Source organism: Tenebrio molitor, unplaced genomic scaffold (genome assembly GCF_963966145.1).
Source record: "Tenebrio molitor unplaced genomic scaffold, icTenMoli1.1 SCAFFOLD_736, whole genome shotgun sequence".
In the NCBI taxonomy this organism is placed as follows: domain Eukaryota; kingdom Metazoa; phylum Arthropoda; class Insecta; order Coleoptera; family Tenebrionidae; genus Tenebrio; species Tenebrio molitor.
This window is the reverse complement of record NW_027184218.1, coordinates 1-19,179: the sequence shown is the minus strand read 5'-3', so window position 1 is coordinate 19,179 and position 19,179 is coordinate 1. Positions and strand designations below refer to the sequence as shown.

General features: G+C 40.6%; 2 non-coding genes across 2 annotated transcripts; both read left to right on the top strand.

The window, feature by feature from the left end:
* Positions 1–1,240: 1,240 nt before the first annotated feature.
* Positions 1,241–1,360, top strand: LOC138140999 (5S ribosomal RNA). Its single transcript, XR_011162900.1, has one exon. It is a non-coding gene; the product is annotated as a 5S ribosomal RNA (ribosomal RNA).
* Positions 1,361–11,525: 10,165 nt separating this feature from the next.
* Positions 11,526–11,645, top strand: LOC138140997 (5S ribosomal RNA). The gene has a single exon (XR_011162899.1). It is a non-coding gene; the product is annotated as a 5S ribosomal RNA (ribosomal RNA).
* Positions 11,646–19,179: the final 7,534 nt, after the last annotated feature.

The following is a 19,179-nucleotide window of genomic DNA, read 5'->3' as shown; positions in this document are numbered from 1 at the left end:
CCTCTTTCCTCGATCACCATCGCCACCGTGTGATCAAGCTGGCCGAACTCGGTTTCCGAAGTTTCCCTGGAGATAGCGAAGTTCGTCTCGGAACGTCGGTGGGTTTCGAATCAGGTACACGCCCCTCCAACCACCAGCCCTAAATCCGGGTCGTCACGGTTTCGATTCGGGACCGACGGTTTACGTCGGCGGTGCGGGGTAGACGCGTCGATTCCGGGAATCCATATTTCGTTCGCCGAAATATTGGTCCATCTCTTCCCGGAATACCGCGCCACCTTCTCGATTTTACGACATCTTCGCGTCGCCAAACGCTTCCGAAACGGTCGAAGCACAGAAAGGACCTGGTGTTCGAACCGAGGCAATTCCGACAACAGGATGCCGCGAACCGCCTCTCCGACGTTCAGGTCGATCGTTTTCGGCGGAAGTTGAAACGGGACGAGTCGACGACGGGTCCCGTTGCCGTCCGGACCCTTCGGGACGGCCGAAAGTCCGTCGAGAGGATCATCCGAAAGGAGACGGTCTTCATCGTCCGACCGATGCCGCACCTACGAGTTTTCCGATATTTTCTTCGACGGATCTTCAGGTTTTCTTCCTTTCTTCCGTCTTTCTCTCTTCGTAATTTCGTGTCCGACCTGCGTCGTCCGAAGTCGGGGTGAAGATCGAAGAAAAAACGCCAAAAATAACAACTCGTCAGCCACGCACACCGCGTTCGAATGTCTAACGGTCCAACTTGGATTTTCGAAGATCGCCGAATCCGAGGGACGATAAATAATAATAATAATAATAATAATGGTAATAAATAATAATGTTAATAATAATAATAATGATATGATGATTATAACGATAATTATTATAGATAGGTAAATAGAAACACAGGTCTCCTCTCGAAAATCGGAACTTCCTGATATTACTTACATATTTCGGTCGATCCAAATGTGGGAATCTCGTCGTCGTCGGAGCAAGCAGCGCGGTAGGTGGGGTGAAATTCTGGATTTTCCACCGCCGCCGGCGGTCGAAAAATGTGCGACGCGGGAGATCGCCAGTCCGTCTAGTAGTCTCTCTTGTCGTTAGAGCGTGACGTGGTGGTTGTTGTGGGATTTCCCGTTAGTTCGGTCCGACGTCGGTCGTCAGAGGGTAAGTGCATACGGAAACGAAACGCATCGCGTTTTGATGTTCATATTCGTGCATCGGAATGTTAAAAGCAATATATTTTACACCAACGATCACACCTAAACACCACGGCAACGGCCATACCACGTTGAAAAGCACCGGTTCTCGTCCGATCACCGAAGTTAAGCAACGTCGGGCGCGGTCAGTACTTGGATGGGTGACCGCTTGGGAACACCGCGTGCCGTTGCCCCCCAACACTTTTTGTTTTTTTTTGAAATCCATAGCAACCACCGAACCGATTTGTTTTTCGTGCAGGTATTCGGAAACATGCACAGACCCGTATAATGTAGATTCATAGCTTTAAGTACTAGATAATTAAGAAAACAATTTTTTTTGTCGATTAATTGTAAACAATTGCAGAATAAAAACTCGTCAAACGGTAAAGGTTGTCGTTCGATCACCGAAGGTAAGCCACGCGGGCAGCGGTCAGCACTTGGACGGGTGACCGGTTCATTATATTCCTTCCGTGAGTTTAACAAAGATAACATATGCAAATGTCGTAAGTGCGACGAGGAAGACGGCGATCTTTTAATGTAAAAAAAATATATATTAGGTTACGCGTACATGCCACTTTGACTGCTGCTTTATTTTTTTGGTTTTTAAATAATTAGAGATCTGAATTCAACATATCAGTTCTATGTTATAATGGACAGACAATGTTGTATTCTTGGCCCCTAACACGTTAAGACCAACATAAAAACTAGAATAACTTACCATTCGTTAAACGTTAAACAATTTCGAACCACGTTTTTTTGAGCTCGAACAAACTCATAACACAACACTCATTTATTAGTCACTGGACCATTGTAAAACGAGAAGAGAGAAAAACCATGCGAAACTATTTTTAAAACGAAGAGAATAAAGGTTTTAAATGGTAGGGCTGTATGACAGACTTGTCAATTATCGTGGGGGGTACGGCTGAGATTTATGACGAAATCGAGCGGCGCCGGCGGTCGGTCACTTTCACGAAAGAGGTCTAAACACGGGTCGTTTACGATACCCTCTGGTTACTAGAAAAGTTCTAGACAGATGTTTGTCGGCTTTTCGAGGTATTTATTTGTGAGTCCAAAGACTCAATGGAGTAATATCGGACTGAAATTCCAAGATTTTGCTGTGTAATCCAAAAAACTATGTTCCTCGTAACATTTAACGATGTGTTAATTCAACTATTATTTTAATTTTTCGTATACGTATTTATACTAAAAAGTACAGCGCTTCCAACAGTGAATTGTGAATTGAAAATGTTTCAAAGAAAGATCGATAGTTTTGAAAAAAATTACATATTAATAAATTTAGATAGATTTAGAAGTATACATTGCACTTACTTTTCAAAATTATTGTACTTCTGATTTGGTTGAAATAACATAATATGTAGCAGTCATAGTCTTGTGTACATTGCAGTCGCGGCTGGTGTTGGGTAAAACCTTTATTTTTTAGGGGGTCATTACCCAAATGACCTCATGGACCAGCCGTTCCTGTTAGGTTTTATATATCAAATTGATTCGTCTGTCTTTTTCATCATGCCTTCGAAAAGCGAGCTCCTGTTTCGCCAAAGTAACTGTGACGTCAATTAAATACGATAATAAAATTCGGTTTTTCCGAACTTATTGTGAGTGAGAGCAGTGAGAGCATCTTCTTTTCGTATCCCACCTCCACCCGGCGGCAGTAGTGCAGTGCTTATCAACATAATTACCGGCGTCTCGCCTCCACATTTTGACTTTTTTGTGTTTTATGTGTTCTCTAAGTCCAAAATTTTTAAATTTTTAAAAAGAGATTGCGGTACTATTCCTGTTGCTGAAATTATAATAATATATTTATTAATTTTTGTATTATATGTCTGTGTTATATTGTGTGAATTTGGAACAGCTATATCTAAAAGATATGCTTGCTTTTGTTGTTTATTTAAAATAATAATGTCTGGTCTGTTATGCTGAATGTGAATGTCAGTTAAAACTGTGCGATCAAAATATAATTTGTAATTGTCATTTTCTAAACAACTTTCTGGTTTATAAATGTAATGTGGTTGTGTATCCTTTAATAAATTGAATTTAACTGCTAAATTCATGTGTATAATTTTTGCGAATATATCATGACGTTTTTTATATTCGCTGTGAGCCAAAACGGTGCAAGATCTTGTATTGCAAATATAAAACCCTCAGCTCTTTAAAATATCTCCCATGTAAAGACTTTTGTTTTATATTTGCTATAGTGTCATATCACGAGCTCTATTGAGAAAATAATTTTTTAGTGAAGCAATTTGATTGTGTTGTAGAATTTCTAGATTTGAAAAACCCCTACCACCATTTTCGCGTGGTAAATTAAATCTTTCAACAGCAGATTTGGGGTGATGTTTACAAAATTTTGTAAAGAGAACTCTAGTTTGAATATTTATATTCTTTAAATTAGTTTTGGACCATTTTATAACACCAAAAGAATAGATTTAATTTGATTTGATTGATTAATACCTAAATATTTATAAAATTCTCCTTTATTTAAATTTTTAATGATTTCTCCTTCTTTAGTTATATATTCTAAATTTTCGTAATGACCACGACATATTGATTGATTTTCAGTTATTGTTAAGTTTTATGTCATCCATATAAAGAAGGTGATTTAATTTAATATTAATTTTATAAATTTTAAGAATTTTAATTAACCATGAATGTGGTACTGAATCATAGGCTTTTTTGTAGTCTATGAATTGTTGTTGCATTATTTTCCAAACGTTTGAGACTTAAAATATTCGTCAAATGTTCTTCTTTTTTTAAATCAGAATACCCCTGACAAATCCGAACATTTTGTTTTGCGGTAGATAAAAGTAAACATGGGCCAAGACAGAATATTAATATTCGGTGTGGAATTTTCCTGCGTTCTTGTTCATTTCTATCGAAGTGCTCACGAAAAGTTGTGAATATCAACACTTTGTAATTGTCGTAGTGAAAAATAAAAAAGATAGCTATGGGGCACAACTTATTTCGCACTTCATTAGAAAAGTAACAGTATTAAAATAAAAAAAATATTTTTCTAAATTTCGAACGTTAGGTCTATCCTGACCAGCCGCCAATTAGTGGTATTATTTTATTTTTTGCTGTTTTCCACAATAGTTATTTTTATATTAAATCATTGATTCAAAAAATTGAAATTAAAAATTCAAATTTTTGAAGGAACTCTGAAGTTTCAATGCAGTGACCATGTTGCTAGGTAACTAATAAAAAACAGTGCGTGAAATGAAAAACAGAAATAGTCGTATGCGTTTTGTATGGTTTCTATGGTTTCGATCTTACTAACAATGCAATGAAAATGACCCACTTCAGGCACAGATAACTATGCGTGAATTTCAATTTTTTGAATCAATTATATAAAAACAAAATTGATTTGGCGGCCGCTACACAAAAGTGGTGGGAGGCGAGAACCTGTTTCCGCCGGTCAATTTTAAAATTAATAAATTTTCCCTGGATACGTATTCGACTTATCCGGTACGAGTTATTTTTAAATTAACTTAATGGCCCGTTGCTCTTGTTCTTTTTACATTGAATATGCGATGTTTTGGCATCGTTAGCAATAGTACAATACTCACGCATTTTTAATCTAAAATTAACAAAACTTGAATGGATCGGGATTATCACACTTCTGAATTGAAGTTTTCATTCGTTTAAAATATAATTGATAGTAATACGTAATGCGGATTGCCTAAACGTTGCTTCCATCACGTCAACATCACACATTCACGTTCGCCCGTAGAAATGGCGTGATGCACACGAAATCGATCCAAAAAGGCTCATAATATTTGTGTCACGCGAATCTACGTCGAAAACTAGAAAAAAAAAAAATTCAATTCGAATTTCAATAATCGAAACGATGCGTCGTCGATACTAAACGTAGGTAGTAACTAAAGTGTGATCGGGTGCGATAAAAGTGTCCGTCAATAATCATCATCCGACAATCATTTAATAGACGAACGCTAATTTTTGGCACTCACTCGGACGACAGAACCAGTCCAGACGGAAACCGGGGCGCGGGGTGGGTGGGTGGTTGTATGTCCGTGAATCTGTCCGGCGCGCGTCAACATTTCAGTTATCGTCGCGAGAGTTAAAACGAAAGGTGGTTAGTGTGAAAGTGACGTTTTTTCGTGGAGACACGTTACGAAGGGTGAGTACCTAATATAATATAAAACCAACCGAAAACCCACAATAGTGCCCCGGTTTATTATCGTGAATAGGTGTTTGGTAAATATTTTCTGTATTCCAACTAGCAAGTCTTTTATCAAAAAACTCCGGCAACATGGCTATTGTGGTATTGTTGATACCACCTAACTGAAGAACTTAGTTAATAACTAAGTCGACGATTTTATCGGGAAATTGAACGGAGAAACAAAAATAGCTCTTAGCGACAGTTGCCTGAAGTCGCAAATAACGGCGATTGACGAAATCACGTTTTTTTTATTTTAATTCCAATGAACAATACACAGGGTCACAATTATCTGTTATGTATTCTATAATGTTTTGCAAAGTAAATAATGTGAGTTGTCATGCGTAATATTAATTAGCTAAGTAATTTTTGCAAGTATTTTATGTCAGATATGCAATGTATAATAACGTAATGTTGCAAAGTATTTTAATTTTTATGCTAGGTAGAGATAATAACTCGACAATAACTCTTCTCTAATGAAAAAAAAAATAGAAAATGATTTAGGAACATAAAAAATCTCATTAAAACAGGAACAATTGAAATTAAAATAAACATAACATTCTGTACTAAAGTACAGTTTTGTTCACTCCTTTTTTCAAAGTCTTCTGTCCTCTCATTTGCACATACTGCTATTCCAAAACAGTGAAATTGTCTGTTTCAGGGAATCCTTAACGTTCCTTGCTAATGTCAACAACGTTTTCGATGAAACAAAGAGTCGGAAAAATGTCGGCTCATTGTATTCAATAACATACGCGACTACAAAACCATCTGTATCATTTGTAGGAATCGCGGTTTTTTCGATGAGAATTCGTTCTAATTTTTTCTTTCTTAAAAAAGCTAAGTAATTTTAATTTCACTAAAGATGAACATTTAGGCTATATGCTGGGTAATGCAAATCCATCAACCATCAACTAGGTTGTTCAGCAGATGTACGATTGTTTATTTGATTTCTTCTTCCGAAGAGTTGTATTCTGGCAAAATAGAAATTTATTCATAACATAACCTCAATCAACTAAATTATTTCGAATACAATAACCACATAACTACAAGTTGGATAGGCATGGGTGCAAAATACCGATAATGCATGAAACCTAATAATAATAATAATGACATAATAAAAGTTAATTAAAAATCGCTGTTTCACGTCTTTTTCTTTTTTGTTCGAGAGTTTTTGTGGTTCTGAAAAGAACCGTTTATAAATGTGTCGAAAACGAAAAACATCTATTTCGAACTGGTGTACTTGGTGACGGCTTTGGTACCTTCGGAGACGGCGTGCTTGGCCAACTCACCGGGCAACAACAGACGCACGGCAGTTTGAATTTCTCTGCTGGTGATCGTCGAACGTTTGTTGTAGTGTGCCAGACGGGAAGCTTCAGCGGCGATACGTTCGAAGATGTCGTTCACGAAACTGTTCATTATGCTCATAGCCTTACTAGAGATACCGGTGTTGGGATGGACTTGTTTCAACACCTTGTAGATGTAGATGGCATAGCTCTCCTTCCTCCTGCGCTTCTTTTTTTTGTCGCTCTTGGAAATGTTCTTCTGAGCTTTCCCGGCCTTCTTGGCTGCCTTACCACTTGTCTTCGGCGGCATTTTTCAATTCAATTCGATTCAACAAACTCGCGAACTGCTCTGACTCGTGTGCGTGCGTTAACTTTGCACCACCACCTTTCTGATAGGTAGTGTGTTCACCAGAACCCCACCTGAAAACGGGCTCCCACCAATCGTCACGTCCTATTCTCCTATCACGGAGGCTATAAATTCGAAGCACAGCTACCAGCTTTTACAATCGACGAGTCCCGTCCGTCAGTTTTATTACTTCTCGTGGTGTCTAACGAACGAACTTAAAATGTCAGGTCGCGGTAAAGGAGGTAAAGTGAAGGGAAAAGCGAAATCCCGTTCGAGCCGTGCCGGTCTCCAGTTTCCGGTGGGTAGGATACATCGTCTTCTCAGAAAAGGAAATTACGCGGAACGCGTCGGTGCAGGAGCTCCCGTCTATTTGGCCGCCGTCATGGAGTACTTAGCCGCCGAAGTTCTAGAATTGGCAGGAAACGCTGCCCGTGACAACAAGAAGACACGTATTATACCGCGTCATCTGCAGCTGGCCATCAGAAACGACGAGGAATTGAACAAACTCCTGTCCGGAGTTACGATCGCCCAAGGCGGTGTCTTACCCAACATTCAGGCCGTACTTTTACCCAAAAAAACCGAGAAGAAACCTTAAACGAACGATCGATCCATCTCCGTGGCGAAAACTCAAAATATCGGCCCTTCTCAGGGCCACTATAGCTTTTTTTTTTCGTAAAATGACCGATGCATCTTTTCTTTTTGTATTATTATCATTTACGACTGCAATGCCAAAAGGAAAGCAAGGGGTGTTTACGATCTTGGTACATTTATCAGGTAGTCAGTTAGTAATAATTGTCCGTTGTTTCTCGAAAGAACATCATGTTTCTTTTTTTTCCTCTTATTTTTATTTTGTGGTTCTGAAAAGAACCGATTTTGTATTTCGTATTTTATTCTGGTTTTCTCGAACGGTGAAGAGCGCCAGGAAATTAACCTCCGAAACCGTAGAGGGTGCGTCCTTGACGTTTCAAAGCGTAGACGACGTCCATCGCTGTCACGGTTTTACGTTTGGCGTGTTCCGTGTAGGTGACGGCATCTCGGATGACATTTTCCAAGAACACTTTCAGGACTCCGCGAGTTTCTTCGTAGATCAAACCGGAAATACGTTTCACGCCGCCACGACGAGCCAATCTTCTGATAGCGGGTTTCGTGATGCCCTGGATGTTGTCACGCAGGACTTTGCGATGACGCTTCGCTCCTCCTTTTCCCAATCCTTTGCCTCCTTTACCGCGACCGGTCATCTTTTCAGATTATTTCAACTGACACAAAATACCTGCACACCTCGTCCCTAGGAAGTCAACTACCGCAAAATTTCAACTAACGGAGCCTTATATAGATTCAACGGTTCACCATCGACCAATCGACGAAGTCAGCCGTTGACTTTGTTCACGTATAAAAGTACAATTTAATATGGCGGAATTTTTAGTACCCGTTTACCTTTCGACGCGTGCACGTCTAACGATCGTCAGAGTCGATTTTAATAATTGTCAGTTTTGTTTTTCATTCGTTTCATTCGAAATGGCCAGGACCAAGCAGACCGCACGCAAGTCCACCGGAGGAAAAGCCCCCAGGAAACAACTGGCTACCAAAGCGGCCAGGAAAAGCGCTCCCGCCACTGGCGGCGTCAAGAAGCCCCACCGTTACAGACCTGGTACCGTGGCTCTGCGTGAGATCCGTCGTTACCAGAAAAGTACCGAGTTGCTCATCCGCAAGCTTCCCTTTCAACGTTTGGTGAGGGAGATCGCTCAGGATTTCAAAACCGATTTGCGCTTCCAAAGCTCCGCCGTGATGGCCCTCCAGGAAGCGAGCGAAGCTTACTTGGTCGGTCTGTTCGAGGACACGAATTTGTGCGCCATCCACGCCAAACGTGTAACCATCATGCCAAAGGACATCCAACTTGCCAGACGTATTCGGGGTGAACGCGCTTAAATTTTTCCACATCGTGTTTCGGAAGAACAACACGAAACACGAATTTTATAACAAAAAAATCGGTTCTTTTCAGAACCTCAAACTTTACAGGCAAAAAAAAAAATATATCGCCCTTCAACCGGAAATGAATAAAATAAAAATGTCAATAATCGGTCGGTCCTCTCGATTCGGGTTGGGTTGCGGTCGTTCGTAAAATTTTATTGCATCCTGTCATCACCTACCTGCCAGCTGATGCTATCTATTTTATTTGGTTTCGCCGTAAGGATAGTTTTATTTCTTTTTTTCGTCGTAGATTATCGTGTGGCCCTGAAAAGGGCCATTTGTGCGTGCCCCGTTGCCGGTAGTACGATGATGACGTCGGAACGAGGCACAGCCGAACGAACATGAGTCGAGTATCCATCCACGTTTCTCACTTTTTCCTCTTCGGCGAAGCGGCCTTTTTCACCTTGACAGGAATGGCTTTGGCTGTCTTGGGTTTGGGTGCTTTGGGTTTTTTAGTCGGACCAGCCTTGTTAGATTTCTTCGCTTTGGAAGGCGATCGGGGTTTCGGGGCGGCTCTAGTTTTCTTTTCTGCCGAGGAGGCGGCCGATTTCTTGGCTTTCGCTGCGGCGGCGGAGGCAGCGACGGCGCTCTTCTTTTCGGCAGCAGTCTTCTTCGCTTTGGGGGAGGCTTGTTTTTTGGCTGTCTTCGAGGAAGCCTTGTCGGAAGTCGTCGCGACGGCGGTACGTTTGGCGGATGATTTTTTCGTCTTGGATGCGGCGGACGAAGCGGGTTTCCTCTTGTCGGAGGCGGAGGCGACTTTGGCACCACCGGAGGTGGACGAGGCGAGCTTGAACGAACCCGACGCGCCCTTACCTTTCGTCTGAACCAGAGATCCCGACGCCACGGCGCCTTTCAGATATTTCTTGATGAAAGGGGCGACCTTTTCGGCGTCGACTTTGTAATTTGCGGCGACGAACTTCTTGATGGCCTGAAGAGACGATCCTCCGCGTTCCTTGAGTCCCTTGATGGCGTTGTTTACCATCTCGGATGTCGGAGGATGGGACGGTTTCGCCCTGGGATTTTTCGCTTTTTTCTCTTTCTTCGCGTGGGATTGAGGGGTGGCAGCGGAACCGGTGGTGACCGATGATGCTGTTTGATTTTCGACGTCGGCCATCTTTCACGTTAAAACGTTAAAAGTTAATAATAATTATTGAAAAAACACTTGCTCACACACGTACACTTCGAGCACCTCGTGAACGAGAATTGAACAAAAAAATTTTCTAAGTCTTTATAAAATAGTCGCCACTGCGGACGGAAGACTGAACGCGCACCGCGTCCGCCGTCGAAGAAATTGCAGGCCTCGGAATCGTTGCCCGCGTGATGGCATCGTCCTCTTTCCTCGATCACCATCGCCACCGTGTGATCAAGCTGGCCGAACTCGGTTTCCGAAGTTTCCCTGGAGATAGCGAAGTTCGTCTCGGAACGTCGGTGGGTTTCGAATCAGGTACACGCCCCTCCAACCACCAGCCCTAAATCCGGGTCGTCACGGTTTCGATTCGGGACCGACGGTTTACGTCGGCGGTGCGGGGTAGACGCGTCGATTCCGGGAATCCATATTTCGTTCGCCGAAATATTGGTCCATCTCTTCCCGGAATACCGCGCCACCTTCTCGATTTTACGACATCTTCGCGTCGCCAAACGCTTCCGAAACGGTCGAAGCACAGAAAGGACCTGGTGTTCGAACCGAGGCAATTCCGACAACAGGATGCCGCGAACCGCCTCTCCGACGTTCAGGTCGATCGTTTTCGGCGGAAGTTGAAACGGGACGAGTCGACGACGGGTCCCGTTGCCGTCCGGACCCTTCGGGACGGCCGAAAGTCCGTCGAGAGGATCATCCGAAAGGAGACGGTCTTCATCGTCCGACCGATGCCGCACCTACGAGTTTTCCGATATTTTCTTCGACGGATCTTCAGGTTTTCTTCCTTTCTTCCGTCTTTCTCTCTTCGTAATTTCGTGTCCGACCTGCGTCGTCCGAAGTCGGGGTGAAGATCGAAGAAAAAACGCCAAAAATAACAACTCGTCAGCCACGCACACCGCGTTCGAATGTCTAACGGTCCAACTTGGATTTTCGAAGATCGCCGAATCCGAGGGACGATAAATAATAATAATAATAATAATAATGGTAATAAATAATAATGTTAATAATAATAATAATGATATGATGATTATAACGATAATTATTATAGATAGGTAAATAGAAACACAGGTCTCCTCTCGAAAATCGGAACTTCCTGATATTACTTACATATTTCGGTCGATCCAAATGTGGGAATCTCGTCGTCGTCGGAGCAAGCAGCGCGGTAGGTGGGGTGAAATTCTGGATTTTCCACCGCCGCCGGCGGTCGAAAAATGTGCGACGCGGGAGATCGCCAGTCCGTCTAGTAGTCTCTCTTGTCGTTAGAGCGTGACGTGGTGGTTGTTGTGGGATTTCCCGTTAGTTCGGTCCGACGTCGGTCGTCAGAGGGTAAGTGCATACGGAAACGAAACGCATCGCGTTTTGATGTTCATATTCGTGCATCGGAATGTTAAAAGCAATATATTTTACACCAACGATCACACCTAAACACCACGGCAACGGCCATACCACGTTGAAAAGCACCGGTTCTCGTCCGATCACCGAAGTTAAGCAACGTCGGGCGCGGTCAGTACTTGGATGGGTGACCGCTTGGGAACACCGCGTGCCGTTGCCCCCCAACACTTTTTGTTTTTTTTTGAAATCCATAGCAACCACCGAACCGATTTGTTTTTCGTGCAGGTATTCGGAAACATGCACAGACCCGTATAATGTAGATTCATAGCTTTAAGTACTAGATAATTAAGAAAACAATTTTTTTTGTCGATTAATTGTAAACAATTGCAGAATAAAAACTCGTCAAACGGTAAAGGTTGTCGTTCGATCACCGAAGGTAAGCCACGCGGGCAGCGGTCAGCACTTGGACGGGTGACCGGTTCATTATATTCCTTCCGTGAGTTTAACAAAGATAACATATGCAAATGTCGTAAGTGCGACGAGGAAGACGGCGATCTTTTAATGTAAAAAAAATATATATTAGGTTACGCGTACATGCCACTTTGACTGCTGCTTTATTTTTTTGGTTTTTAAATAATTAGAGATCTGAATTCAACATATCAGTTCTATGTTATAATGGACAGACAATGTTGTATTCTTGGCCCCTAACACGTTAAGACCAACATAAAAACTAGAATAACTTACCATTCGTTAAACGTTAAACAATTTCGAACCACGTTTTTTTGAGCTCGAACAAACTCATAACACAACACTCATTTATTAGTCACTGGACCATTGTAAAACGAGAAGAGAGAAAAACCATGCGAAACTATTTTTAAAACGAAGAGAATAAAGGTTTTAAATGGTAGGGCTGTATGACAGACTTGTCAATTATCGTGGGGGGTACGGCTGAGATTTATGACGAAATCGAGCGGCGCCGGCGGTCGGTCACTTTCACGAAAGAGGTCTAAACACGGGTCGTTTACGATACCCTCTGGTTACTAGAAAAGTTCTAGACAGATGTTTGTCGGCTTTTCGAGGTATTTATTTGTGAGTCCAAAGACTCAATGGAGTAATATCGGACTGAAATTCCAAGATTTTGCTGTGTAATCCAAAAAACTATGTTCCTCGTAACATTTAACGATGTGTTAATTCAACTATTATTTTAATTTTTCGTATACGTATTTATACTAAAAAGTACAGCGCTTCCAACAGTGAATTGTGAATTGAAAATGTTTCAAAGAAAGATCGATAGTTTTGAAAAAAATTACATATTAATAAATTTAGATAGATTTAGAAGTATACATTGCACTTACTTTTCAAAATTATTGTACTTCTGATTTGGTTGAAATAACATAATATGTAGCAGTCATAGTCTTGTGTACATTGCAGTCGCGGCTGGTGTTGGGTAAAACCTTTATTTTTTAGGGGGTCATTACCCAAATGACCTCATGGACCAGCCGTTCCTGTTAGGTTTTATATATCAAATTGATTCGTCTGTCTTTTTCATCATGCCTTCGAAAAGCGAGCTCCTGTTTCGCCAAAGTAACTGTGACGTCAATTAAATACGATAATAAAATTCGGTTTTTCCGAACTTATTGTGAGTGAGAGCAGTGAGAGCATCTTCTTTTCGTATCCCACCTCCACCCGGCGGCAGTAGTGCAGTGCTTATCAACATAATTACCGGCGTCTCGCCTCCACATTTTGACTTTTTTGTGTTTTATGTGTTCTCTAAGTCCAAAATTTTTAAATTTTTAAAAAGAGATTGCGGTACTATTCCTGTTGCTGAAATTATAATAATATATTTATTAATTTTTGTATTATATGTCTGTGTTATATTGTGTGAATTTGGAACAGCTATATCTAAAAGATATGCTTGCTTTTGTTGTTTATTTAAAATAATAATGTCTGGTCTGTTATGCTGAATGTGAATGTCAGTTAAAACTGTGCGATCAAAATATAATTTGTAATTGTCATTTTCTAAACAACTTTCTGGTTTATAAATGTAATGTGGTTGTGTATCCTTTAATAAATTGAATTTAACTGCTAAATTCATGTGTATAATTTTTGCGAATATATCATGACGTTTTTTATATTCGCTGTGAGCCAAAACGGTGCAAGATCTTGTATTGCAAATATAAAACCCTCAGCTCTTTAAAATATCTCCCATGTAAAGACTTTTGTTTTATATTTGCTATAGTGTCATATCACGAGCTCTATTGAGAAAATAATTTTTTAGTGAAGCAATTTGATTGTGTTGTAGAATTTCTAGATTTGAAAAACCCCTACCACCATTTTCGCGTGGTAAATTAAATCTTTCAACAGCAGATTTGGGGTGATGTTTACAAAATTTTGTAAAGAGAACTCTAGTTTGAATATTTATATTCTTTAAATTAGTTTTGGACCATTTTATAACACCAAAAGAATAGATTTAATTTGATTTGATTGATTAATACCTAAATATTTATAAAATTCTCCTTTATTTAAATTTTTAATGATTTCTCCTTCTTTAGTTATATATTCTAAATTTTCGTAATGACCACGACATATTGATTGATTTTCAGTTATTGTTAAGTTTTATGTCATCCATATAAAGAAGGTGATTTAATTTAATATTAATTTTATAAATTTTAAGAATTTTAATTAACCATGAATGTGGTACTGAATCATAGGCTTTTTTGTAGTCTATGAATTGTTGTTGCATTATTTTCCAAACGTTTGAGACTTAAAATATTCGTCAAATGTTCTTCTTTTTTTAAATCAGAATACCCCTGACAAATCCGAACATTTTGTTTTGCGGTAGATAAAAGTAAACATGGGCCAAGACAGAATATTAATATTCGGTGTGGAATTTTCCTGCGTTCTTGTTCATTTCTATCGAAGTGCTCACGAAAAGTTGTGAATATCAACACTTTGTAATTGTCGTAGTGAAAAATAAAAAAGATAGCTATGGGGCACAACTTATTTCGCACTTCATTAGAAAAGTAACAGTATTAAAATAAAAAAAATATTTTTCTAAATTTCGAACGTTAGGTCTATCCTGACCAGCCGCCAATTAGTGGTATTATTTTATTTTTTGCTGTTTTCCACAATAGTTATTTTTATATTAAATCATTGATTCAAAAAATTGAAATTAAAAATTCAAATTTTTGAAGGAACTCTGAAGTTTCAATGCAGTGACCATGTTGCTAGGTAACTAATAAAAAACAGTGCGTGAAATGAAAAACAGAAATAGTCGTATGCGTTTTGTATGGTTTCTATGGTTTCGATCTTACTAACAATGCAATGAAAATGACCCACTTCAGGCACAGATAACTATGCGTGAATTTCAATTTTTTGAATCAATTATATAAAAACAAAATTGATTTGGCGGCCGCTACACAAAAGTGGTGGGAGGCGAGAACCTGTTTCCGCCGGTCAATTTTAAAATTAATAAATTTTCCCTGGATACGTATTCGACTTATCCGGTACGAGTTATTTTTAAATTAACTTAATGGCCCGTTGCTCTTGTTCTTTTTACATTGAATATGCGATGTTTTGGCATCGTTAGCAATAGTACAATACTCACGCATTTTTAATCTAAAATTAACAAAACTTGAATGGATCGGGATTATCACACTTCTGAATTGAAGTTTTCATTCGTTTAAAATATAATTGATAGTAATACGTAATGCGGATTGCCTAAACGTTGCTTCCATCACGTCAACATCACACATTCACGTTCGCCCGTAGAAATGGCGTGATGCACACGAAATCGATCCAAAAAGGCTCATAATATTTGTGTCACGCGAATCTACGTCGAAAACTAGAAAAAAAAAAATTCAATTCGAATTTCAATAATCGAAACGATGCGTCGTCGATACTAAACGTAGGTAGTAACTAAAGTGTGATCGGGTGCGATAAAAGTGTCCGTCAATAATCATCATCCGACAATCATTTAATAGACGAACGCTAATTTTTGGCACTCACTCGGACGACAGAACCAGTCCAGACGGAAACCGGGGCGCGGGGTGGGTGGGTGGTTGTATGTCCGTGAATCTGTCCGGCGCGCGTCAACATTTCAGTTATCGTCGCGAGAGTTAAAACGAAAGGTGGTTAGTGTGAAAGTGACGTTTTTTCGTGGAGACACGTTACGAAGGGTGAGTACCTAATATAATATAAAACCAACCGAAAACCCACAATAGTGCCCCGGTTTATTATCGTGAATAGGTGTTTGGTAAATATTTTCTGTATTCCAACTAGCAAGTCTTTTATCAAAAAACTCCGGCAACATGGCTATTGTGGTATTGTTGATACCACCTAACTGAAGAACTTAGTTAATAACTAAGTCGACGATTTTATCGGGAAATTGAACGGAGAAACAAAAATAGCTCTTAGCGACAGTTGCCTGAAGTCGCAAATAACGGCGATTGACGAAATCACGTTTTTTTTATTTTAATTCCAATGAACAATACACAGGGTCACAATTATCTGTTATGTATTCTATAATGTTTTGCAAAGTAAATAATGTGAGTTGTCATGCGTAATATTAATTAGCTAAGTAATTTTTGCAAGTATTTTATGTCAGATATGCAATGTATAATAACGTAATGTTGCAAAGTATTTTAATTTTTATGCTAGGTAGAGATAATAACTCGACAATAACTCTTCTCTAATGAAAAAAAAAATAGAAAATGATTTAGGAACATAAAAAATCTCATTAAAACAGGAACAATTGAAATTAAAATAAACATAACATTCTGTACTAAAGTACAGTTTTGTTCACTCCTTTTTTCAAAGTCTTCTGTCCTCTCATTTGCACATACTGCTATTCCAAAACAGTGAAATTGTCTGTTTCAGGGAATCCTTAACGTTCCTTGCTAATGTCAACAACGTTTTCGATGAAACAAAGAGTCGGAAAAATGTCGGCTCATTGTATTCAATAACATACGCGACTACAAAACCATCTGTATCATTTGTAGGAATCGCGGTTTTTTCGATGAGAATTCGTTCTAATTTTTTCTTTCTTAAAAAAGCTAAGTAATTTTAATTTCACTAAAGATGAACATTTAGGCTATATGCTGGGTAATGCAAATCCATCAACCATCAACTAGGTTGTTCAGCAGATGTACGATTGTTTATTTGATTTCTTCTTCCGAAGAGTTGTATTCTGGCAAAATAGAAATTTATTCATAACATAACCTCAATCAACTAAATTATTTCGAATACAATAACCACATAACTACAAGTTGGATAGGCATGGGTGCAAAATACCGATAATGCATGAAACCTAATAATAATAATAATGACATAATAAAAGTTAATTAAAAATCGCTGTTTCACGTCTTTTTCTTTTTTGTTCGAGAGTTTTTGTGGTTCTGAAAAGAACCGTTTATAAATGTGTCGAAAACGAAAAACATCTATTTCGAACTGGTGTACTTGGTGACGGCTTTGGTACCTTCGGAGACGGCGTGCTTGGCCAACTCACCGGGCAACAACAGACGCACGGCAGTTTGAATTTCTCTGCTGGTGATCGTCGAACGTTTGTTGTAGTGTGCCAGACGGGAAGCTTCAGCGGCGATACGTTCGAAGATGTCGTTCACGAAACTGTTCATTATGCTCATAGCCTTACTAGAGATACCGGTGTCGGGATGGACTTGTTTCAACACCTTGTAGATGTAGATGGCATAGCTCTCCTTCCTCCTGCGCTTCTTTTTTTTGTCGCTCTTGGAAATGTTCTTCTGAGCTTTCCCGGCCTTCTTGGCTGCCTTACCACTTGTCTTCGGCGGCATTTTTCAATTCAATTCGATTCAACAAACTCGCGAACTGCTCTGACTCGTGTGCGTGCGTTAACTTTGCACCACCACCTTTCTGATAGGTAGTGTGTTCACCAGAACCCCACCTGAAAACGGGCTCCCACCAATCGTCACGTCCTATTCTCCTATCACGGAGGCTATAAATTCGAAGCACAGCTACCAGCTTTTACAATCGACGAGTCCCGTCCGTCAGTTTTATTACTTCTCGTGGTGTCTAACGAACGAACTTAAAATGTCAGGTCGCGGTAAAGGAGGTAAAGTGAAGGGAAAAGCGAAATCCCGTTCGAGCCGTGCCGGTCTCCAGTTTCCGGTGGGTAGGATACATCGTCTTCTCAGAAAAGGAAATTACGCGGAACGCGTCGGTGCAGGAGCTCCCGTCTATTTGGCCGCCGTCATGGAGTACTTAGCCGCCGAAGTTCTAGAATTGGCAGGAAACGCTGCCCGTGACAACAAGAAGACACGTATTATACCGCGTCATCTGCAGCTGGCCATCAGAAACGACGAGGAATTGAACAAACTCCTGTCCGGAGTTACGATCGCCCAAGGCGGTGTCTTACCCAACATTCAGGCCGTACTTTTACCCAAAAAAACCGAGAAGAAACCTTAAACGAACGATCGATCCATCTCCGTGGCGAAAACTCAAAATATCGGCCCTTCTCAGGGCCACTATAGCTTTTTTTTTTCGTAAAATGACCGATGCATCTTTTCTTTTTGTATTATTATCATTTACGACTGCAATGCCAAAAGGAAAGCAAGGGGTGTTTACGATCTTGGTACATTTATCAGGTAGTCAGTTAGTAATAATTGTCCGTTGTTTCTCGAAAGAACATCATGTTTCTTTTTTTTCCTCTTATTTTTATTTTGTGGTTCTGAAAAGAACCGATTTTGTATTTCGTATTTTATTCTGGTTTTCTCGAACGGTGAAGAGCGCCAGGAAATTAACCTCCGAAACCGTAGAGGGTGCGTCCTTGACGTTTCAAAGCGTAGACGACGTCCATCGCTGTCACGGTTTTACGTTTGGCGTGTTCCGTGTAGGTGACGGCATCTCGGATGACATTTTCCAAGAACACTTTCAGGACTCCGCGAGTTTCTTCGTAGATCAAACCGGAAATACGTTTCACGCCGCCACGACGAGCCAATCTTCTGATAGCGGGTTTCGTGATGCCCTGGATGTTGTCACGCAGGACTTTGCGATGACGCTTCGCTCCTCCTTTTCCCAATCCTTTGCCTCCTTTACCGCGACCGGTCATCTTTTCAGATTATTTCAACTGACACAAAATACCTGCACACCTCGTCCCTAGGAAGTCAACTACCGCAAAATTTCAACTAACGGAGCCTTATATAGATTCAACGGTTCACCATCGACCAATCGACGAAGTCAGCCGTTGACTTTGTTCACGTATAAAAGTACAATTTAATATGGCGGAATTTTTAGTACCCGTTTACCTTTCGACGCGTGCACGTCTAACGATCGTCAGAGTCGATTTTAATAATTGTCAGTTTTGTTTTTCATTCGTTTCATTCGAAATGGCCAGGACCAAGCAGACCGCACGCAAGTCCACCGGAGGAAAAGCCCCCAGGAAACAACTGGCTACCAAAGCGGCCAGGAAAAGCGCTCCCCGCCACTGGCGGCGTCAAGAAGCCCCACCGTTACAGACCTGGTACCGTGGCTCTGCGTGAGATCCGTCGTTACCAGAAAAGTACCGAGTTGCTCATCCGCAAGCTTCCCTTTCAACGTTTGGTGAGGGAGATCGCTCAGGATTTCAAAACCGATTTGCGCTTCCAAAGCTCCGCCGTGATGGCCCTCCAGGAAGCGAGCGAAGCTTACTTGGTCGGTCTGTTCGAGGACACGAATTTGTGCGCCATCCACGCCAAACGTGTAACCATCATGCCAAAGGACATCCAACTTGCCAGACGTAT